The 25018-nt window shown below is 44.2% G+C and overlaps 2 long non-coding RNA genes across 2 annotated transcripts; both read left to right on the forward strand.

Moving 5' to 3' along the window:
• The first annotated feature begins 516 nt into the window (after positions 1–516).
• Positions 517–3754, forward strand: LOC311519060. Its single transcript, XR_014711185.1, has 3 exons — positions 517–616; positions 2343–2479; positions 3372–3754. It is a non-coding gene; the product is annotated as an uncharacterized lncRNA (long non-coding RNA).
• Positions 3755–18310: 14556 nt separating this feature from the next.
• On the forward strand, positions 18311–21340 carry LOC311517486. The gene is made up of 3 exons (XR_014710715.1): positions 18311–18410; positions 20147–20283; positions 21176–21340. It is a non-coding gene; the product is annotated as an uncharacterized lncRNA (long non-coding RNA).
• Positions 21341–25018: the final 3678 nt, after the last annotated feature.

Consider the following 25018-nt stretch of genomic DNA (forward strand, 5'->3'; position numbering starts at 1 on the left):
AGATGGGAAGACCAGCACCCTCCCCAGAGAGTGAACTGAAATAGAGGGCATGACCGGGAGACTAAAGAGTCAGGTCTCTTGCAACTCCTCACCACTCTGTGGATGTCACCCTCTTCCCCCACCGCTTGACTGCAGAACCCTACCTTCAACTTTTTATATCTGGTGCTTCCCGCTGGGTGGAAATGGGTGATAGTATGCACCCGATGAAGTGAGATGTAGCTCGCGAAAGCTTATGCTCAAATAAATTGGTTAGTCTCTAAGGTGCCACAAGTACTCCTTTTCTTTTTGCGAATACAGACTAACACGGCTGTTACTCTGAAACCTGTATTTCCCTGAAATCCTCCAGGAAATTTTATGGTGCTGTGCAGATAAATATCTTCATAATTAACAGATTGCAGCACACACCTTGGAAATGTCACTTGTATCAAAACAAGGTTTCAACAGATCAGCATGTCACAATCTCCAGTGCCCTATAAATGGACAGAGTGTCCCTCTCCTGTCTATCTGAGAGTCTCTTCTCCCAAGTGACATTCAGTTCCCCACCAAACTACAGCCATGAAGATACTTTACCTTCTATTTGCCCTCTTCTTCTTGGTGGCACAAAGTAGTGCACAAGGTAAGGTTTTAATGAAATGTCGGGAGACTAGAAAAGGATATTTCTGAGCATGTACTAAGTTTACCTAAAACTTTGTGTCATTGTTTTTCCAAATTGTTTTCGAAAGAGATGCAGGCCTTGCCTGGCTTACAGCAGACACGTGAAATTTGGCTGTGAAATAGCGCTGCGGTCAAAAAAGTGCCTTTGCTGTGTCCATGAAAATCCATTCAGATGTGCTGGAACTGTGACCTGGAAAACTATCCCCACATTCTATCTAGTGGGGTTCCTTCGGGTTTGGTTCTTGGTCCTCCGGTATATATCATTTGTATCAGTGATGTGGAAGAAAACATAAACTCTCGGCTAAAGTTTTCAGATGACATAGAAATTGGGGGAGTGGTAAATATTGAAGAAGACAGAGCACTGACACCGAGTGATGTGGATCGCTTGGTAAACGGGGTGCAAGCCAACCATATGCATTTTAATGAGGCTTAATATAAATGTCCACATCAAAGAACAAAGAGGGTAGGCTTTACTTGCAGCATGAGGGCCTCTATCCTTGGAAGCTGTGACTCAGAGAATGATTTTGGGGAAAATGCTGGATAATGAGTTGAACAGGAGTTCCCAGTTTGACGCTCTGGCTAACGGAGCAAATGGGAACTTTGGTTGCATAAACAGGGGAATCTCAAGTAGGAGTAGAGAGGGTATTTTACCTCTGTATTAGGCACAGGGGTGATCACTGCTGGGACACTGGGTCTCGTTCTGGTGTCCACAAGTAAAGAAGGATGCATGTGGACACTATCTAAAGGATATATTGGTTGCAGTGCTCTCAATCAAAATTAGCCCAGCCACGCATCCACCATTTTAGTTGCCTTCCACAAACTTCCCCTTTCATTCCCTCCCCCAACCAAGGTAGCCCTGAGGCCAAGAAGAACTGAACATCTGTGTGGGACACATTCAAGATGTGTCCTCTTCCTCTTGCCAAACTAGATGAAAATATTGCTTCTTTCATGGGATGAGGAACCAGGCTGGGAACCAGGAGACCATGAATTAGATTCTAACTTCTTCTGCTCACGAGTATTAATGAGCCAGAGCTTTCATATCCCTTATTATTAATTGATGTCTCTCACTCCAATGGAAGAGTACACAGTCTGGGACTAAAACCCTCATCTTTAGGGTGGCAGGTCATTGTCTCAATGCCTTAGCGACACTGTCCCCCAGACCTAAGCTGTCATATTTTTTGTGCTTGGCTTCAATAGTGGAGATGCCACTATGTCAGCTTAAAGCAGGTTCTGCAGAAATGACAACGTGTCTGCATTATTTACTAATTTATTTAATGATTGAGTTACTGCCTAGGAGCCCCAGTCATGGACTGGTATCCCATTGTGCAAGGCTCTGTGCTAATAATCAGCAGAGACACACTCCCTGCACTAAAGAATTTACTGTGAAGGACACCCATGCTCCATATTAATGCTCTGCAGTGTGCAGCCAAGAAGCCAGTGGATCTGGTTCATGAATTCACTCTGTTCTCTTCTTAGGGACAGCCACTGAATATGCAGAGAACGACAGCCATTTAAGTACTGTTACAGATCTAGTAAAATGGTGTACAGAAGGATAATTGGGCTGATGTGTTGAGGTCTCAGTGAATAAGAAATTCATTCAATGAAAAACGCTCTCCATAGCAATCACAATTCTTTTATCCTGCTGTGTGATTGAAAATCAAGACTCTTTTTTTATTATTTTTGTGCAGATTCTGACCGTAGTGTCTCTAGGGTTAGGAGATGTTTTCGTCTTCGGGGTGGATGCTTCCTTTACCGATGTCCTCCCGGGTCCAGGTACATAGGACGCTGCTCTAAGAGACTTCTTTGTTGTAGATGCCATGGATGGGTAAGTTCAGGATTCGACTACGGAGACATTACTGTGTAAACAGAACTATTTCTTTCTCTCCTTTATATATGTGAGCTGTCTAATGCTCTTGGAGGCTTTGCACCCAAGGCACAGCTAAGAGGCAGGGGACTAAGGAGGCTCCTCTGGCTACCCTGATTCTGGACTGTCTGGGGGCTGGATTGACCCTTGTTGACTTCTCTTACTTGCAGATGCTTTACTCTGCTGCCTGTGGCCAGTCCTGTAGTAGCCTCAGAATGCTCAGTGCTCTAGAGATTGCCCTTCTGCAAACCTGATAGCCCCTAGCACCATGTCCAGCACCCCGCCAAGACAGAGTTAGCAAGGAGGACAGCAAGGACCACTTATCTCAGTCATGTCTTGCTCGAACATTGGGATAATTCTCCTCCAACTGCTTTTATGGCCTCAGTATGTCACCAGAGCATCATCATGCAGACGAGGGCTGCGGCCAGACTCATCACATATGCCTACATTATTATTTTATTGAGGAAGAGAGAGTGGTCCCATTCTGCCCTTCGAATATATATAAATCTTGGGAAAATAAAGTGTACAACATTAGTTCATGAAACAGCTGTTTAAGCAACAGTTGCAACATGAAGGTTTTCACAGTAAAGTTAACTTGGGTGCAGGGCTGGCCCTAGATCAAATGGCGCCCCAGGCAAGGAGCATCTTTGATGCTCCCCCGCCACCCAATTGTTGTAATTTTGAATACTTCATATATTTTTGCATTTGTAGCCCATTTCAAGACTTTGATCCATGGTTTGCATGCATGATTTATCCCTGTCATATAAGATAATAACTGTATCGTGATATATCTTGACTGGACGTGATATATCTTGACTTTAGCAAACATTCTTTCCATTTCCCTTTTTTGCAGTACTGATTCTGAGTGATGGCATCATAGATTGTCAATGCAGGACCTCTGGGAATCTGGAAGATGACGCCTTGCTTCTAAAATCCATGGGGGAGCCCTTCTATTCCCCATAATAGCTTGTTCTTGTCCTTTTAATAAAAGTAACTGGCTGCGGTGGTGTATTGCAAACACGCGTGAGAATGTTTTGATTGGTGCCCAGGGGCTGTTTTCCTATTTCTTTTCCATAAAAATCCCTTACATTTTCCTTTTTAAACTTAGAAATATATAAAAAACAAGGTCCTTATCATGTATTAAATCAACTTTGGGGGGGGGTCCTAGACCAGGGAAAATATATATTTGCATGTTTCAGTGAGTGCCTATGAATAAATTCTTTCCTGTTCCTTATACCATTCTGTTTGGCTTATGTTATTGTCAGAGGAGTTGGGTCCAGTCACAGTTTACCACCCATCTTGGTACCCCCAAACACTTCGATCCTCCTTCTGTTCCCCTCTGCTCTCAAACTGTCCCACCTCCAGGTCCTCTTTCCTTGTGCCAGAGTTTCCAGACATGGCTAGGTGCAGCAGGTTCTCTTGCAAGAATGGAAATGATTGCAGAAAGCCTCCATATATGTAAATGTGCAAGGGGGATGCCAAGAGCCCTGAGGGATTCCCCAAAACAAGACTGTATTGAGGACAGCAGAGGAAAGGAGGCTAGGCTACTTTAATAGAGCTGAGGCCTTAGGTCTAAGGGGTACCTGATTCCTATCTATAATTAATTAGATGGGGAACAAATTGTTGTATCATCCAGGCAAGGTACTAACAAGCTTCAACAGGACTGGCTTTTATTTTCAAAGTGGAAACCTCTTTACCGAGCTGCTGCTGCACCCTCTGAAGCTTTCTCCCAGACTCTCAACCCCTCCCCCTCCATCCTGTTTCCTGTCCTTTCAGACTCCCAACAGCCAGTGCTCCCAAGTCTAATAATTACAAGCAACATCTAAACACCCCATTCCCTCCTCTCTTAAGAAACTCTCCCAATTAAAATAAACATTATTGTTCTAACCACAGGAACAAATATGAAACAAGACACTATACTGTTGGCAGAAATATTGCACTGAAAACACTGTAGATACTACATAACATAGTCTCTAGTCCAGACAGGTAGTCGTCCGGGTCCGACAGGCCTTCTCTCAAGCCCCGGTTCCAGTGCAATGTCTTGTTGTGTTGGTACTAGGGTGAAGTCATCCAATGCAGACTGGGTGTTGGCATTATCTCCTCTTGGTGCATAGGCAGGTGCAAGATAAGAAGCATTCCATACCCACCCATCAGAAAGTCGATAGGTGTAAGGTCCCTTCTTCTCGATGATTTTAAGAGGAGCTGTGAATTTATGGTTCCCTTTGTGTAAAATTCCAGGTTTTCATATTCTAATGAAGGACCCACACTCAAACTTTGGTCCCTTAGCCCCCCGCTGCTTGTCTGTGAAAGCCTGAGACTTTGCGTGGTTCTGTTCAACTCTTTTTCTCACATCATCCTCACTGAAAGGTCGTGCCTTTCAAAATCCAGCAATGTTCAGTTGAGTATTCATCTGTTTCCCATGCAGTAACTCTGCGGGTGATCTTTGCATTGTTGCTTGTCGTGTAGCCCAGTATGTTTGTGTGGCGGTTCAGTGATGAGACAGAACACAGCTTTATGCAAGCAAGCAGACTGGTCAGCGGAGATGGGCTGTTCTGCCCCCCCCCGCCTTCCACCTTCTCCTTTTATTATATTTCTCCCCCTAAGCATTACACACTGCTACACAAAGGAATGTATGACGTTGATTCATATGCTTAGTTACCATCCTTTAGCTACTACAATCCTGGTTCTCAGGCCTTGAGCCCAGGCTAAGAAAGCCTCCCACAGTTGCTGTCCAAACAATCAAGTTCTCATGGTTCATATCTAGCCCTTGTCCTTGGATAGAGCAATGTGTGCATTGCTTCTACGAAACAGTCAGGGTGTGCCCCCCCTGCTTCCAGGTGGAATAGCTAAACATTAACCCTTCAGTTTGCAAGAAATCAGTAGTGAAGGGTATCCACAATCGCCCTTCCAGTTAACCGTTCGCAAACTCTCTTTCAAACTTCTATTAAACTGTTCGATTTCCCCATTGGCTTGAGGTTAATATAGGGATGACCTTGGGTGTAAAATGTTCCTCTGTGCTAGAAAAGTTTCAAACCCCAGAGAAGTAAATTGACTTCTATTTATCTGAAACCTGTTCTTTGGGGTTACCTTCCCTGCTATAAACTGAAAAGAGGAACTTAATGACTGTAGCAGAAGAGATTTGCCATGTAAACGCTACCTCCGGCCATTTACTGAAATAGTCTATTGAAGTGATGGCATAACAGCAGTCACCTGGAGCAGTATCAAAGGGTCCTACAATGTCAATCGCAACTTTTCCCATGCAGATTCAGGAAGAGGAACAGGCTGTAATGTAATGTCATCGTTGTCTTATCATGCATTTGGCAAATGACACAGGATTTTATGAGTGCTTCAGTTTAAGAGTCCATCTCTGGCCACCAATGCAGATCCCTTAGTCATTGTTTGTTTCAGACAGTTCCTTGTTGAGTATTGTGTGCCAGGTGTATGAGTTTTGACTGTAATTCTTCCGGCACAAGAAACCAGTGAGTACCTCGTAGCACATAGCCATCAAACAAAGAAAGTTCATTCCAACTTCTAAAATAAGGCAGCAAAACTGGGTCAAGTTTTTAGGGTGACTGGGCCATCTCTTTGTCAGAAATTCCCATAGTTTTTGTTGAATTGGACATGCTGAACAAGCAGCTTGAAATTGTTCTGTTGTAATTGCAGTGAGAGTGCTTGTAATAAGTGCAACCACTACATCCTCACCCTCCGGTGGACCATCTGGTGAAGGCAAAGGCAGGTGAGAAAGGCAATCAGCGACCACATTTTGGTTTCCAGGCTTATATTCCAGTTCATAATAGAAAGAGAGTAGTCTTGCAGACCGTTGAGCAATACGGTATCCTGCTTTTCCCAGTCCTTTCGTGGTGAGCAACGTGGTCAAAGAGCTGTGGTCCGCGCGTAACTTGAACGTGCGGCCCCACAGGTAAGTTCTCCATTTTTCAGTAGCCGGACACAAGCAAGTGCTTCTTTTTCGACTGTAGAATATTTTCTCTCAGTATTACTAAGTGTTCTTGAAGCTAATGCAACAGTCCTCTCTGTGTTGTCCGCATGCAGTTGTGTGGCCCCAAGAACAGCCCCAAGTCCATAATCAGAAGCATCAGTAGTTACAATTGTGGGCAATGCAGGACTGAATAGTGCAAGTACTGGACTATGGACACTCAAGTCTTTCACCGTTTCGGAACTAGCTTGTGCATCCCTTGTCCACACTAAGGTTGAACTTCTCCATAGTAATTCCTGTAACGTTTCAATGACAGAAGCATAATTGGGAAAGAATTTTGCATACCAGGAGGTAAGACCCAAGAAGGAACATAAGGTTTGCAAATCTGTTGGAGGAGGAGCATGTGAAATTGCCAGGATATGATCTGGATCAGGTTTTAGTCCAGCCTGTGAAATTCTATGCCCCAGGAAGGAGAATTCAATTTGTCTAAATTTGCATTTGGACCTATTGAGCTAGACCCTGCTGTGCTGATGCAGTTTAGCACAGACTAAAGGTTATTGTCTTGCTCCTCCAAAGGTTTTCCAAACACGATAACATCATCCAAATAGCATTGAACTCCAGGTTGATTCTTCAGAATCAATGACATCATTTTTTGAAAGGCACTTGGGGCAGATGCGAGACCGTATGGAACACGTTTAAAACGAAATTAGTCCCTCATGTGTAATAAATGCTGTGAGGTCTCTGCTCTCTTCACGCAACATAACCTGGTGGTTTCTGCTCTGCAAATCAAGAGTAGAAAACATCATTACTGCACAGAGTTCTACAAATACTTCTTCTATGTGAGGAAGAGCATGGCTGTCTATCACAATAGCTTTATTTGACTCCCTTAAGTCCACACAAAGGTGAATGCCTCCACCCTTCTTCTGCATCACGACTACAGGTGAAACCCATTCCAAGGAGTCGATCTCTTCAATAATGTCCTTTTGAACAAGTTTTCCAAGTTCCTCTGAAACAGCTTCCCTGACTGAAAATGGTAAGCACCTTAAATTCTGTCATACAGGCACCACATTATTCTGCATTTTAACTTTATGCAGAAACCCATAGGCACAGCCGAGTTTCTCCTCAGCCTGGTGCTGGGTCCCATCTGAAACTGCTGTGTGTACCGCAATGGTGCTTTGCTGAGGAAAATCAATTCGTCCTATAACTACCCTGAGATTTAAAGCAGCCAGTAAATCTCTGCCAAGGATAGGAGTGCCTTTGTGGACAATGTAGAACTCTGCAGTTACACAGCAATCACCAAAAGTAACTCTTACTGGCAGGCAGCCATGTACTGGAATATGGTTTTTCAAATAGCACACCGAGTGAAGGTTGGGTTCCGTAAGAGGCACATCTTTAAAGTAACGCAGATAGATGGAATCAGGTAGTATAGATACTGCTGAGCCAGTGTCCAACATTAGCTGAATAGAGTGTGGTTTGCCTGAGGGTGTGGCGGAAACATTAACAGTGCACTTTATCTGTTCTGGAATATGTGCAGTAGTGATTTTGTCCATGCTCAGCACAGTAACATCTGGTATTGTCACTGCATGCACCTGTTGATTGAACTGGCTACTGTGACATACTTTAGGAAAATCTCCAATCTTTTTGCAATGATCATAATGAGCTACTTTTGCCGGACATCCTATGTAGCTTGCAAGGTGTTGTGGGGATCCACAGCAAAAGCATGCTTTTACTGTATTTTGAATGTGCTAATTCAGTGGTTTTTCATTAGTTTTCCCCTTGCAGTTTTGTGCCTGCAGTAGTAGTGAACTTTTCTGCAAAGGAGTCACAGCCTGGACTGTGCCTCCTGTATCCATACTGTCATAAATATAAAGGGAAGGCTAACCACCTTTCTGTATATAGTGCTATAAAATTCCTCCTGGCCAGAGGCAACATCCTTTCACCTGTAAAGGCTTAAGAAGCTAAGGTAACCTCTCTGGCATCTGACCCAAAATGGCCAATGAGAGGACAAGATTCTTTCAAATTGGGAGGGGCGACAAAGGCTTTTGTTTGTCTGTCTTTGCCAGGAACAGGTCAAGGATGCAAGCCTTCCTACTCCTGTAAAGTTTGTAAGTAATCTAGCTCGAAAATGCGTTACATTTTATTTTGTTTTTTGGCTTGTACAATTCGATGTGCTGGAGGGAATGTGTATTCCTCTTTTTGTGTCTTTTTGAAACTTAAGGTTTAGCCTAGAGGGATTCTCTATGTTTTGAATCTGATTACCCTGTAAAGTATTTACCATCCTGATTTTACAGAGGTGATTATTTACCTTTTCTTTAAATAAAATTCTTCTTTTAAAAACCTGATTGATTTTTTCATTCTTCTTAAGATCCAAGGGTTTGGGTCTGTGTTCACCTGTACCAATTGGTGAGGATATTCTTATCAAGCCTTCCACAGGAAAGGGGCTGTAGGGTTTGGGGGGGGATATTTTGGGGGAAGACGTCTCCAAGTGGTCTCTTTCCCTGTTCTTTGTTTAAATCGCTTGGTGGTGGCAGCATACTGTTCAAGGACAAGGCAAAGTTTGTACCTTGGGAAAGTTTTTAACCTAAGCTGGTAAGAATAATCTTAGGGGGCTCTTTCATGCAGGTCCCCACATCTGTACCCTAGAGTTCAGAGTGGGGAAGGAACCTTGATATGGTGGCAGAGCAGTGGGATCATTTGGAACCAGAGGTCATTTTGAACCAGAAGCAAAACAGGATTTTGAACAAGAAGCACAATCCACAAGTGGGAGCGACTATGTCCACAGTTCGATGAATCCAGTGATATTGCTGAATATTTACTCACCTTTGAGAGACTGTGCACACTCCATAAAATTCCTGACACTCACAAGATGACCACATTGGTTGCCAAATTGACTGGCAGAGCTCTGGACATATTCAAAAGATGCCTATTGAGGAGGCTTCTGACTATAAAAAATTGAAAGGATTTAGTTTTAAAACAATTTCAAGTTACACCTGAAACTTACAGAGTAAAATGTAGAGCCCTTAAGAGAGGACCTGGACTAAGTAATGTGGTTTATGTGAACCAGATGACAGATCTGTTTGATAAATGGATCAAAGGATGGGACTAACAAGCTTTGGAGGAATGTGGGATTTGATGATACAGGAGCAATTCCTGAATATGTCCAAGGATGATATAAGACAGTCTTTCTGGGATAAGAAAATGGACTCAGCAAGAAGTCTTGCTTCTTACTCTGATCGATATGAGCAGTCCCAGACCGCCAGAGAGGAGGGGCAAACAGGAAGAAAACAGGTGGAGGGAGGAGAGAGAGAGGAACAACCCTGGTCGCAGTTGGAGCGGATACCAGAAGGGAACCCTCAGACCACACCCTACTACTGGGGGCAGCCCAGGGCCCCAACTACACCCCAAGGAACACTCCAGACACTATCGTCCCACCACAACATTCTCCAGCAACCCACCTTGCCCCACTGACCAGTCAGCTGGGTGATGTTTTAAATGTAACGAGCCGGGGCATGTAGAGGCCAACTGCCCCAAGAACCCCAACAGGTGACAGCTCATTGCACCGGGGTCCCACCAAAGGCCCAGATGCCTCCCAGATACCCTCAGAGCGGAGGGAAACTGTGAGTGTGGGCGGGAAGAAGGTTACAGCATGGAGGGACACCGGAGCACAAGTGTAGGCTATCCACTCTTCCTTCATGGACCCCAATTTAATCCATCCCAAGGTCCAAGTGACAATTCAACCCTTCAAGTCAAACTCTTTTGACTTACCTGCAGCCAAGTTGCCAGTCCAGTACAAGGGCTGGTCAGCAACGTGAACTTTTGCAGTCTGTGATGATTATCCCAACCCCATGATGTTGCAGGAAGACTTGGCCAATCATGTAAAGCTAGCCAAGAGGGTGGGAATGGTTACCCGCAGCCAGGCTAAGCAAGCTGTCGCACCTAGCTCTGTTCCAGAGACTTCTACGAGGACCCGGTCAGAGGTGATGGAAGCGGACCTCATGCCAACGTCTGCAACAGCAGTAGTGGATCCAGTCACAGAGATCCAGACAGAGCCAGTTCCAGAACCGGAACCCGCGGAACAACCAGCACCAGAACCATTACCCCTGGGCTGTTCATGCACAGCTTCTGGCATGTAAGCTGTTCCCAGCTACTTGCAACTGAATGATGCTAACCAATATCTCCGGTCCCAGACACAACCCTAGTAACCTCCATCTTGCAGTATCCAGGTATGCCCGCTGGATGCTGCAAGCTTATATGAGTCCATCAATTTAAGAAAGAAATTGATATGTACCAGGCTTGTTATCACAAGTGGAATCTCTGACACACTTCAAACCAAATGCACTGCTTCAGGTAGAATAAACAAACATTTATTAACTATAAAGATAGATTTCAAGTGATTATATGTCAAAACATAACAAGTCAGATTTGGTCAAACAAAATAATAGCAAAACACATTCTAAGCTGATCTTACCACTTTCAATGCCCTTACAAACTTAGATGCTTCTCATCACAGGCTGCCTGTTTGCTCTTCAAACAGGCTCTCCCCTTTGATCAGCACTTCAGTCGCTTGCTTTGGTGTATGTAGATGGAGGTGGAAGAGAGAGAGAGAGAAATGGGAAATGTCTCTCCCTTTTGTCATCTTCTTTCTTTCCTCTTGACTTTGCCGCCCCCCCCCCGCCCTCCACCCTTCACAGTTACCTCATCGCAGTTCAAAACTGACCAAAGGAAGGCGGGTCATTCTTTTGTTTCTGCCTAGGCCAGCATCCTTTGTCCTTGTGAGGCTGGGCTGGGTTTGTACCATACCTGCCCTGATAAGGTGTGCAGTGCTGTCCCAGTTCTGCCGCAGGCAGCTGGCACAGTAGACCTCGAGTGAACCGCCCAAAGACCACATGCTCCATTAAGGTACGAAGGCACTAAGTCAGGTTTATTGCCAACGAAGCACAATCCTAGCTCCCCGGATCAATATCTACAGTTACACTAGCACATGTATGCCCGTGACAATGGAGCCGCTCAGTCACTGGTGGGACTTTCCATGGTCCCCTAGGCTGGCCAAAGACACTCCCTTTGAGACTCCATTTTACACACCAATACAAACAAGTTACATATTGCCCTCTGATGTGGTTAGTTGCTTCACCATGATGTGGTTTTTTACCGCCCATTACCTTATGCATGTTGGTTCGACCAAAACACCTCAATCCATCACGTTGTCATCCTGCCCTTATCATTAAGGAGGGTCAGCGTGTTCTCGATATCACGGCGGGGGGCGGGGGAGGGCGGAGGGTTATACCACATTTCTGCAATGTGTTTGCGTGAGTGTCCTGTGACTAACACTTCTTAGGAATGTGGGGTTTTTGCAATACCAGCCCCATTCTCGCCCAGTTATGTGGTCTTAAATGCAGGCAGGGCCTGATTTCTGCTAATTTTGCTTCTTTGCTTTAGATCAGCAAAGTTTGACCACTACTTTAGTTCAGGCCTCAGGCCTTGCACCGGGCTTCTGATACAGGGACTTACATCTCACGCTTTCTTTCTTCTACAAATGGTAAGACTCCATTGACTTTATTAGGCTTTGGATGAGGGCCCTGTTGCAGAAATGAATTCCAGGAATCAGGTCTACTTGGGGAGAAGCTTGGCTGCAAGGTGTGTGTTTGCTTTGAATAAACGGGATCAAAATGTTATGTATATTCCTGCTGTTTTCCTCTTTTTATGCATCCAAACTAGGGGAAGGAGGGAACTCATTGAAAATAGGGGTGTGGAGGTTGAGGGAGTATGGAGGGGAACTACTGAAACTAGGAGAGAGTCAGCTAGCTCGAGGGTGGAAAATGGGGTCTTGGTGGTTCCTACCTGCTCTCTGGCTTGATCCCACGCATTCCCACAGCCACTCCACCCCTCCAACTCCTGCCATTATCTCCATGGTACCCAACCTTCTGCACATGTGTGAGTTTACACGGGGACAGAGCCTACACAGGATTTCTATTGGGGGGGAGTTAACTCCCCTGTCATCCCCCAAAGTACCGTCACCTGTGTGCAAACCCAGTACAGAATGGTGTCAGAGCCTTAGACATGGAAAATAATTATATTGAGAATCCTGTTAAGAGTGTAGTTTGTTTGTTTTCTGTAAAGAAAGAGAGAGAGAGAAAGAGAGAGAGAAAGAGAGAGAGAGAGATGGTTAGGACACCACGGGTATTGAGGAAGAATTTAAAACTCTTTGTTTATTGTTTTTTTTTATATTATTAACATTTTGTTCAAATGATTTCTAGGCAGTTCAGAGAAAAACTTTACTTGTTAAAGATTCAACAGTCCCTCACCCATCGGTACAGGGTTGAGAAACCTCACAGACATTTCTCTGGGGCTTCTAAAGAGCCTTCCAGCAAAAGAGGGAGGACGAGACTTGACTTTCCTCATATTTCTAAGGCATAGAACAGAAGGAAAAACAACAAACACCCACACACAAAAAAAAAAAACCCAAAAAACCACTTTAAAAAATACTCCACTTCTGGTCTTCTCCTAACTGTAAAGAGACAGACAAGACCACAGGCCCAGTGCTATGTTCTCCCCTACAATTAACCTGCATTAACCTGAGTTAAATATCTACAGTGTGTTAGAAAATGTCTGACCTTGTGTGTAAAGAAGAAATGACATGTCCTACTACTACAGAAAGGGGATTCCTTTTTTTCAGAAGATATAGGAGGCTTTAGTCTCTAAGGGGGACTGGCCAGACTTCTAAGATAATGGGAGGAGGAGTGGGCCACCAGCCACCCTCTGGAAAGTCAGCCGAGCAATGGGCCATCTCCTCAAGATGCTGTAGGGTAAGGGTGGGAGGTGGACGGGCCTCCCAAGAGCAGAGCACAAAACAAGGGGGTGCATTTCTTATTTTTTCTGGAGCAGTTCATCCATTCCCACCTTGTTGAAACAAATCTTTTATGGCCCACAGCTGGGCAGATAATTACCAGCACCAGGGAAGATTTGGGTGCGATATCCTTAATGCACAATCACTTATTGAGTAAGAAACACACAAGCAGTGAAAGTTATATAATACACAGCTCCTTAATAAGCCTTAATTGCCCAAGCATAAACCCTCAGGAACTATGTTAGCTTTATACACTATCCTGATCGGCAAACAAAGCAGGTATAGCTACCAGTTCTAGATGGGGACTTCTTTTCTTCTCTTATTTCCCCTCTAAGGTACTTGGTCTGTTAAATGTTCCCCAAAGAAGCTTCTAGATTACCCTGAGGCCCTCTGGTTCAAAAGTCCCACAATAGTCCCTCGGAGCAGGGTATTAGTTACCCCGAGGCCTTCTGTCTCACAGCATCATGGACCTCTTCAGTTCCTTGGGGAACTAACTGGCAATCTTCACACTAACATATAGATCTAATTTAGATCAAATTTAGCACAAGTCTTTATTTTTGTACAAAATGGAATATGGTGGCAGTGGTAGTCATGGTAACAACATCCTACCATCTTGTGATGTCCTACCAGTACCGAACTAGGTTCACATTGTTCACACTCAGTTTGGACTGGTTTCCTCCACACGCTTGCAAGGGAGAAGACCAGCTACACAGCAGTTGCTTATGTACCTGTTGTAGGTGTCAAACCGCACAAGGCCACAGTCTATACTACAACCGTTCACTGAGCATTTCTTGTGTTGCTCTTGGTGCTGTGGAAGTAATCCTACCAAATCCCAGCCTCTCCCAATCAGAGTGGGTGCTAGTAGCCACCAAATTCATATTCCTCATGTCCCAGCTTATTACTGCATAGGGCAGCTTAACTTCTGTCCCCAGAAAGATAATGGAGCAAATCATTCAGCAATGAATTTGCAAACATCTAGAAGATAATAAGGTGATAAGGAACAGTCAGCATGGATTTCTCAAGAACAAATCCTGTCAAACCAACCTGACAGCTTTCTGTGATAGAGTAACAAGCTTTATGGATGGGGGGAAGCAGTAGACGTGGCATATCTTGACTTCAGGAAAGCTTTTGATACTGTCTCGTGAGACCTTCTCAGAAAGAAACTAGGGAAATGCAACCTAGATAGAGCTACTAGGAGGTGGGTGCATAACTATTTGGAAAACCATTCCCAGACAGTAGTTATCAGTGGTTCACAGTCATGCTGGAAGGCATAATGAGTGGGGTCCCACAGGGATAGGTTCTGGGTCCGGTTCTGTTCAAGATCTGTATCAGTGATTTAGAGAGTGGCATAGAGAGTACACTTAAAACGTTTGCGGACGATACCAAGCTGGGAGGGGTTGCAAGTGCTTTAGAGGATAGGTTTATAATTCATTATGATCTGGACAAACTGGAGAAATTATCTGAGGTAAATAGGATGAAATTCAATAAGGACAAATGCAAAATATTCCACTTAGGAAGGAACAATCAGTTGCACACATACAAAATGGGAAACGGCTGCCTAGAAAGGAATGCTGCAGACAGGGATCTGGGGGAAGATAGTGGATCACAACCTAAATATGAGTCAACAGTGCAACACTGTTCCAAAAAAAAGCAATCGTCATTCTAGGCTATATTAGCAGGAGTGTTGTAAGCAAGACACGAGAAGTAATTCTTCAGCTCTACTCCCCACTGATTAGGCCTCAGTTGGAGTATTGTGTCCAGTTCTCGGCACCACATTTCAGGAAAGATGTGGACAAATTGGAGACAGTCCAGAGAAAAGCTATAAAAATTATATGATATGATATGATATAACAATTTTCAAGTACATAATTGTTATTAGAAGGAGGAGGGAGAAGAATTGTTCTTAACCTCTGAGGCTAGGACAAGAAGCAATGGGCTTAAATTGCAGCAAGGGAGGCTTCGGCTGGACATTAGGAAAGCTTCCTAACTCTCAGGTTGGTTAGGCACTGGAATAAACTTCCTAGGGAAGTTGTGGAATCTCCCTCATTGGAGATATTTAAGAGCAGGTTACACAAGCACCTGTCAGGGATGGTCTAGATAATATTTAGTCCTGCCATGAGTGCAGGGACTGGATTAGATGACTTCTCAAGGTCCCTTCCAGTCCTAGGATTCTGTGTCTGCAGTGACACTGCTTGGTGCAGTAATATGGGCCAGGGGGCTCTTATCCATTCTGATATGGGACCAGATAGATACAGACATACTGGAATGGGGTAGAGGACCGGGGAGGGGCAGGGGGGAGAGAGAACTGGTAAGATCTAGACAGGACATCTACTAAGGAAGAGTTTAAAACTAGTTGTTTATTTTTTTATATATAATTAACAAGTGTTTCATTCAAATGCTTTTTAAGCACTTAGTAGAAAAACTGTGTTTTAAAGATTCAAGAACCCAACCTCTTCAGCTCAGGATTAACGAACTTCACAGACATACCCCTGAGGACTACAAAGATGGCTCCAGCAAAAGAGGGAAGACGAGACTTGATTTTCTTGATATTTCTAAGCTAAATAACAAGCAGAGGGGGAAACAACTGCAATTACCCTTCAGATACTTAACACTTTATAAGGAGGCAAAAAAGATCAAGGACCCAATGCTATTTTCTTCTTTGTACTTAATTTGAAATAACCTGGGTTCAATAACATCAGTGCATTCGAGTATTAGGACATGCCTGACGTGGTGCATGAAGAAGAATGACCATGTCCTGCCACTGAAAAATGAGGGCATCTGTTCCTCAGAAGATACTGGTAGCTTCAATCTGTAAGAGGGGTTGCCAAACCTCTAGAATGATGGGAGAGGAGGAGTGGGCCACCAACCACCCTCCGAAAAGTCATTAGGGTGATGGGCCATCTCCACAAGATGCTGATGGGGAGAGATCAGAGATGGATGGGCCTCCCCTCTGTAACAGAGCACCGGTAAGGGGAAAGGGTGAAGCTATTCACAGGAAGGTTGCATTCTGAGGGATCTTCAGAAGAGGACATTTGATGGGCCACAAAGAGAATATTGATCACCCCAAATCCTCCTGACGTATGGAGATTTGGATGCAGGGTGTGTGGGCGCCACTGAGTACATGAATCTTCCTCAAACTTCCGCAAAGGTTTGTTCCAGTTTCCAGTTGGTTGTGAAAAGAGGCCAAGGTGGAGTTTGTTGGCAGGGGAAGGGGAAGAGGAGGAGGTGTTTGTTATTTTTTGTGCGGGGAGTGATTATTATTTTATGTTGACTAATTTTGCCCATCCCTACCTCTGACAACCACATCCTGCCGCCTCTCTCAAAGACAGGTGTGGTCATCAGTGTGGCAGCCAGTGCCAATTAAGGGCAGATACTTGGGTTCCTGTCAGCAACTGGATGGGATCCATCTGGAACATGTCTACTTGCGGGGAAAGCGTGGTGGTATTGAAAACTGTATGAAAATTGCAAACTAAAACTTTAAACAAAAACTTGAGGTTTGCAGCCTAGGGGACTTTGCAGGGAAGCATGCGCTCTAGGCTTACCAGAGACAGTCAGCAGCCAGACATCCTAGAAGACGATGTGGTGAATTGTGCCTCTATGTTTTAGGGAGCAGCCTGCTCTCTCTCTCTCTCTCGCATTACGTTTTGGGGGGTTTGTGTGCTATCGTTCTGAATTCTAAGAAATAAGTGAGTGTCATGTTGCAACTTTCCAGAAAGATTCTTTTTGTTCTATCTAACTTCTCTGTGTGTAATGCATGGACATAAGAGGGAAAGAAGGGGAATGAGGTGGCCAGAGAAGCTGATGCACCTGCTCCTTGTGTCCCTTCTGAGCAGGAAACCATCTAGAGTCTCTGTCCTGTGTCTGTGGAGAAAGTGGTAGATGGGAAGACCAGCACCCTCCCCAGAGAGTGAACTGAAATAGAGGGCATGACTGGGAGACTAAAGAGTCAGGTCTCTTGCAACTCCTCACCGCCCTATGGATGTCACCCTCTTCCCCCACCACTTGACTGCAGAACCCTACCTTCAACTTTTTATTTCTGGTGCTTCCTGCTGGGTGGAAATGGGGGAAAGAGAAAGGTGATGGTGGGGAGGGAGTTTTTGAAGAGTGTTGGGAAGATTCACGGGGGTTCATATTTTTTCAGTTCTGGGCCCTGGTTACAGTGAATCCCCCAGAGAACCCTGAGGTGTCAAACTCCTCAACAGAGCCCTTAGAAATGGCCCTAATAGTTTGACTGCTGTTTAATCCCTATCATGTTTTGTTCCCTTATCCCTGAAAAATTAGACAAATCCTGAGAGATGCTTAGCACCCGTGAATACCCTTGGCTATCACAGGTTGGATACGTCAACACTTTATGTCTGTACAGTAGACTGTTATGATTAAGGCTGATATTGTTATGGGGAATCAAAAAGGAAAACTCATGTTTTTCGTGCAACACTAACTTTAAAATTCTTCAGTTTAGATTTACAGGGGAAAAAACCCATAACCACACATTCTTGGCACACAGTATTTTCAACGTGAGCCACTTTACTTTTTCACTTAAAAGAGGATTGTAACCCTTTTTTTAATGGAATTTGATGCATTAAATTAGGAACATTCCAAAATTACACATAAAATATTGACGGAAATTGTACAAAACAACTGCTAAAACCTACCCAGTTGCTTGCCAGAGCTGTGTTCTGGAATTGTGTTATACACTAGGACCATCATCTGACATGAAGGGCAGGCTTTGCACTGACTTCAAAGGGCTTTAGACCAGGCAGTAGGTATTTCCGAGGTGTAAATATTCATATTGTAACATCCTGAAGGCAGGGACTTGTCAATTGTATTTCCCTGAAATCCTCCAGGAAATTTTATGGTGCTGTACAGATAAATATCTTCATAATTAACAGAGTGCAGCACACACCTTGGAAATGTCACTTGTATCAAAACAAGGTTTCAACAGATCAGCATGTCACAATCTCCAGTGCCCTATAAATGGACAGAGTGTCCCTCTCCTGTCTATCTGAGAGTCTCTTCTCCCAAGTGACATTCAGTTCCCCGCCAAACTACAGCCATGAAGATACTTTACCTTCTATTTGCCCTCTTCTTCTTGGTGGCACAAAGTAGTGCACAAGGTAAGGTTTTAATGAAATGTCGAGAGACTAGAGAAGGATATTTGTGAGCATGTACTAAGTTTGCCGAAATCTTTGTGTCATTTTTTTTCCAAATTGTTTTCGAAAGAGATGCAGGGCTTGCCTGGCTTACAGCAGACACGTGAAATTTGGCTGTGAAATAGTGCTGCGGTCAACTAAGTGCCTTTGCTGTGTCCATGAAAATCCATTCAGATGTGCTGGAACTGTGACCTGGAAAACTATCCCCACATTCTATCTAGTGGGGTTCCTTCAGGCTTGGTTCTTGGTCCTCCAGTATATATCATTTGTACCAGTGACCTGGAAGAAAACATAAACGCTCGGCTAAAGTTTTCAGATGACATAGAAATTGGGGGAGTGGTAAATATTGAAGAAGACAGAGCACTGACACCGAGTGATGTGGATCGCTTGGTAAACGGGGTGCAAGCCAACCATATGCATTTTAATGAGGCTTAATATAAATGTCCACATCAAAGAACAAAGAGGGTAGGCTTTACTTGCAGCATGAGGGCCTCTATCCTTGGAAGCTGTGACTCAGAAAATGATTTTGGAAAAAATGCTGGATAATGAGTTGAACAGGAGTTCCCAGTTCAATGCTCTGGCTAATGGGGCAAATGGGAACTTTGGTTGCATAAACAGGGGAATCTCAAGTAGGAGTAGAGAGGGTATTTTACCTCTGTATTAGGCACAGGGGTGATCACTGCTGGGACACTGGGTCTCATTCTGGTGTCCACAAGTACAAAAGAAGGATGCATGTGGACACTATCTAAAGGATATATTGGTTACAATGCTCTCAATAAAAATTAGCGCAGTCACGCATCCACCATTTTAGTTGCCTTCCACAAACTTCCCCTTTCATTCCCTCCCCCAACCAAGGTAGCCCTGAGGCCAAGAAGAACTGAACATCTGTGTGAGACACGTTCAAGATGTGTCCTCTTCCTCTTGCCAAACCAGATGAAAATACTGCTTGTTTCACAGGATGAGGAACCAGGTTGGGAACCAGGAGACCATGAATTAGATTCTAACTTCTTCTGCTCACGAATGTTAATGAGTCAGAGCTTTCATATCCCTTATTATTAATTGATGTTTCTCACTCCAATGGGAGAGTACACAGTCTGGGACTAAAACCCTCATCTTTAGGGTGGTAGGTCATTATCTCAATGCCTTAGCGACACTGTCCCCCAGTGCTAATCTGTCATATTTTTTGTGCTTGGCTTCAATAGTGGAGATGCCACTATGTCAGCTTAAAGCAGGTTCTGCAGAAATTACAGTGCGTCTGCATTATTTATTTATTTATTTATTTATTTAATGATTGAGTTACTGCCTAGGAGGCCCAGTCACGGACTGGTATCCCATTGTGCAAGGCTCTATGCTAATGAGCAGCAGAGACACACTCCCTGCATCAAAGAATTTACGTGAAGGACAACCATGATCCATTTTAATGCTCTGCAGTGTGCAGCCAAGAAGCCAGTGCATCTGGTTCATGAATTCACTCTGTTCTCTTCTTAGGGACAGCCACTGAATGTGCACAGAATGACAGCCATTTAAGTACTGTTACAGATCTAGTAAAATGGTGTACAGGAGGATAATTGGGCTGATGTGTTGAGGTCTCAGTGAATGAAAAATTCATTGAATGAAAAACGCTCTTCATAGCAATCACAATTCTTTTATCCTGCTGTGTTATTGAAAATCAAGATTCCTTTTTTATTATTTTTGTGCAGATTCTGACCGTCGTTTCCTTAGCATTAGGAGATGTTTTCGTCTTCGGGGTGGAATCTCCCTTTTCCAATGTCCTCCCTGCTCCAGGTACTTAGGACGCTACTCTTGGAGATTTGTTTGCTGTAGATGTCGGAGACGGGTAAGTTCAGGATTCGACTAGGGAGACATTACTGTGTAAACAGAATTATTTCTTTCTCTCCTTTATATATGTGAGCTGTCTAATGCTCTTGGAGGCTTTGCACCCAAGGCACAGCTCAGAGGCAGGGGACTAAGGAGGCTCCTCTGGCTACCCTGATTCTGGACTCTCTGAGGGCTGGATTGACCCTTGTTGACTTCTCTTACTTGCAGATGCTTTACTCTGCTGCCTGTGGCCAGTCCTGTAGTAGCCTCAGAATGCTCAGTGCTCTAGAGATTGCCCTTCTGCAAACCTGATAGCCCCTAGCACCATGTCCAGCACCCCGCCAAGACAGAGTTAGCAAGGAGGACAGCAAACGACCACTTATCTCAGCCATGTCTTGCTCGAACATTGGGATAACTCTCCTCCAACTGCTTTTATGGCCTCAATATGTCACCAGAGCATCATAATACAGACGAGGGCTGCAGCTAGACTCATCACATATGCCTATATTATTGTTTTATTGAAGAAGAGAGAGTGGTCCCATTCTGGCCTCGGAATATATATACATCTTGGGAAACTAAAGTGTACGACATTAGTTCATGAAACAGCTGTTTAAGTTACAGTTGAAACATGAAGGTTTTCACAGTAAAGTTAACTTGGGTGCAGGGCTGGCCCTAGATCAAATGGCGCCCCAGGCAAGGAGTGTCTTTGATGCTCCCCCACAACAGATTTGTTGAAATTTTGAATACCTCATATTTTTTGCATTTGTAGCCCATTTCAAAACTTTGATCAATGGTTTGCATGCATGATTTATCCCTGTCATATAAGATAATAACTGTATTGTGATATATCTTGACTGGACATGGTTTATCTTGACTTTGGCAAACATTCTTTCCATTTCCCTTTTTTGCAGTGCTGATTCTGAGTGATGGCATCATAGATTGTCAATGCAGGACCTCTGGGAATCTGGAAGATGACGCCTTGCTTCTAAAATCCATGGGGGAGCCCTTCTATTCCCCATAATAGCTTGTTCTTGTCCTTTTAATAAAAGTACCTGGCTGCGGTGGTGTATTGCCAACACGCTTGAGAGTGTTTTGATTGGTGCCCGGGGGCTGTTTTGCTATTTCTTTTCCATAAAAATCCCTTTCATTTTCCTTTTTAAACTTAGAAATATATAAAAAACAAGGTCCTTATCATGTATTAAATCCACTTCGGGGTGTTCCTAGACCAGGGAAAATATATATTTGCATGTTTCAGTGAGTGCCTATGAATAAATTCTTTCCTGTTCCTTATACCATTCTGTTTGGCTTATGTTATTGTCAGAGGATTTGGGGTCAGTCACAGTTTACCACCCACCTTGGTACCCCCACAACACTTTGATCCTCCTTCTGTTCCCCTCTGCTCTCAAACTGTCCCACCGCCAGGTCCTCTTTCCTTGTGCCAGAGCTTCCAGACATGGCTAGGTGCATCTCTTGCAAGAATGGAAATGATTGGAGAAAGCCTCCATATATGTAAATGTGCAAGGGGGGCCCCGAGAGCTCTGAGGGATTCCCCAAAACAAAACCATATTGAGGAGAGCAGAGGAAAGGAGGCTAGGCTGCTTTAAGAGAGCTGAGGCCTTAAGTCTAAGGGGTACCTGATTCCTATCGATAATTAATTAGATGGGGAACAAATTGTTGTATCATCCAGGCAAGGTACTAACAAGCTTCAACAAGACTGGCCTCTATTTTCAAAATGGAAACCTCTTTACCGAGCTGCTGCTGCACCCTCTGTAGCTTTCTCCCAGACTCTCAACTCCTCCCCGCTCCTTCCTGTTTCCTGTCCTTTCAGACTCCCAACAGCCAGTACTCCCAAATCTAATAATTACAAGCAACATTTAAACACTGCATTCCCTCCTCTCTTAAGAAACTCTCACAATTAAAATAAACTTTATTGTTCTAACCACAGGAACAAATATGAAACAAGACACTATACTGTTGGCAGAAATATTGCACTGAAAACACTGTAGATACTACATAACATAGTCTCTAGTCCAGGCAGGTGGTCATCCGGGTCCGACAGGCCTTCTCTCAAGCCCCGGTTCCAGTGCAATGTCTTGTTGTGTTGGTACTACGGTGAAGTCATCCAATGAAGACTGGGTGTTGGCATCATCTTCTCTTGGTGCATAGGCAGGTGCAAGACAAGAAGCATTCCATACCCGCCCATCAGAAAGTCGATAGGTGTGAGGTCCCTTCTTTTCGATGATTTTAAGAGGAGCTGTGAATTTATGGTCCCCTTTGCGTAAAATTCCAGGTTTCTGTATTCTAACGAAGGAACCACACTCAAATATTGGTTCCTTAGCCCCCCGCTGCTTGTCTGTAAAAGCCTTAGACTTTGCTTGGTTCTGTTCAACTGTTTTTCTCACATCATCCTCATTGAAAGGTCGTGCCTTTCAAAACCCATCAATGTTCAGTTGAGTATTCATCTGTTTCCCATGCAGTAACTCTGCGGGTGATCTTTGCATTGTTGCTTGTCGTGTAGCCCGGTATGTTTGCAAGAAATCAGTAGTGAAAGGTATCCACAATCGCCCTTCCAGTTTAGCCGTTCGCAAACTCTCTTTCAAACTTCTATTAAACCGTTCGATTTCCCCATTGGCTTGAGGGTAATATAGGGATGACCTTGGGTGTAAAATGTTCCTCTGTGCTAGAAAAGTTTCAAAACCCAGATAAGTAAGTTGACTACTATTTATCTGAAACCCGTTCTTTGGGGTTACCTTCCCTGCTAAAAACTGAAGAGAGGGACTTAATGACTGTAGCAGAAGAGATTTGCCATGTAAACGCTACCTCAGGCCATTTACTGAAATAGTCTATTAAAGTGATGGCATAAGGGCAGTCAGTTGGAGCAGTATCAAAGGGTCCTACAATGTCAATCGCCATTTTTTCCCATGCAGATTCAGGAAGAGGAACAGGCTGTAATGAAGGGAACATGTCATTGCTGTCTTTTCATGTATTTGGCAAGTGACACAGAGTTTTATGAGTGCTTCAGTTTAAGAGTCCATCCCTGGCAACCAATGCATATCCCTTAGTCATTGTTTCGTTCAGAAAATTCCTTGTTGAGTATCGTCTGCCAGGTGTATGAGTTTTGACTGTAATTCTTCCAGCACAAGGAACCGGTGTGTACGTCGTAGCACATAGCCATCAAACAAAGAAAGTTCATCCCCACCTCTAAAATAAGGCAGCAAAACTGGGTCAAGGTTTTTAGGGTGACTGGGCCATCTCTTTGTCAGAAATTCCCGTAGTTTTTGTTGAATTGGACACGCTGAACAAGCAGCTTGAAATTGTTCTCTTGTAACTGCAGTGAGAGTGCTTGTAATAAGCACAACCACGACATCCTCACCCTCCGGTGGACCATCTGGTGAAGGCAAAGGCAGGCAAGAAAGGCAATCAGCGACCACATTTTGGTTTCCAGGTTTATATTCCAGTTCATAATTGAAAGAGAGTAGTCTTGCAGACCGTCGAACAATACGGTATCTTGTTCTTCCCAGTCCTTTCGTGGTGAGCAACGTGGTCAAAGAGCTGTGGTCCGTGCGCAACTTGAACGTGAGGCCCCACAGGTAAGTTCTCCATTTTTCAGTCGCCCAGACACAAGCAAGAGCTTCTTTTTCGACTGTAGAATATTTTCTCTCAGTATTACTAAGTGTCCTTGAAGCAAATGCAACAGTCCTCTCTGTGTTGTCCACATGCAGTTGTGTGAGAACAGCCTCAAGTCCAGAATCAGAAGCATCAGTAGTTACAATTGTGGGCAATGCAGGACTGAATAGTGCAAGTAGAATCATAGAATCATAGAATATCAGGGTTGGAAGGGAACTCAGGAGGTCATCTAGTCCAACCCCCTTCTCAAAGCAGGACCAATCCCCAATTAAATCATCCCAGCCAGGGCTTTGTCAAGCCTGACCTTAAAAACTTCTAAGGAAGGAGATTTTACCACCTCCCTAGGTAACGCATTCCAGTGTTTCACCACCCTCCGAGTGACAAAGTTTTTCCTAATATCCAACCTAAACCTCCCCCACTGCAACTTGAGACCATTAATCCTTGTCCTGTCCTCTTCTACCACTGAGAATAGTCTAGAACCATCCTCTCTGGAACCACCTCTCAGGTAGTTGAAAGCAGCTATCAAATCCCCCCTCATTCTTCTCTTCTGCAGACTAAACAATCCCAGTTCCCTCAGCCTCTCCTCATAACTCATGTGTTCCAGACCCCTAATCATTTTTGTTGCCCTTTGCTGGACTCTCTCCAATTTATCCACATCCTTCTTGTAGTGTGGGGCCCAAAACTGGACACAGTACTCCAGATGAGGCCTCACCAATGTCGAATAGAGGGGGACGATCACGTCCCTCGATCTGCTCGCTATGCCCCTACTTATACATCCTAAAATGCCATTGGCCTTCTTGGCAACAAGAGCACACTGCTGACTCATATCCAGCTTCTCGCCCACTGTCACCCCTAGGTCCTTTTCCGCAGAACTGCTGCCTAGCCATTCGGTCCCTAGTCTGTAGCTGTGCATTGGGTTCTTCCATCCTAAGTGCAGGACCCTGCACTTATCCTTATTGAACCTTATCAGATTTCTTTTGGCCCAATCCTCCAATTTGTCTAGGTCCCTCTGTATCCTATCCCTGCCTTCCAGCGTATCTACCACTCCTCCCAGTTTAGTATCATCCGCAAATTTGCTGAGAGTGCAATCCACACCATCCTCCAGATCATTTATGAAGATATTGAAC

Source organism: Lepidochelys olivacea (genome assembly GCF_965140295.1).
Source record: "Lepidochelys olivacea isolate rLepOli2 genome assembly, chromosome: 3".
NCBI lineage: Eukaryota > Metazoa > Chordata > Testudines > Cheloniidae > Lepidochelys > Lepidochelys olivacea.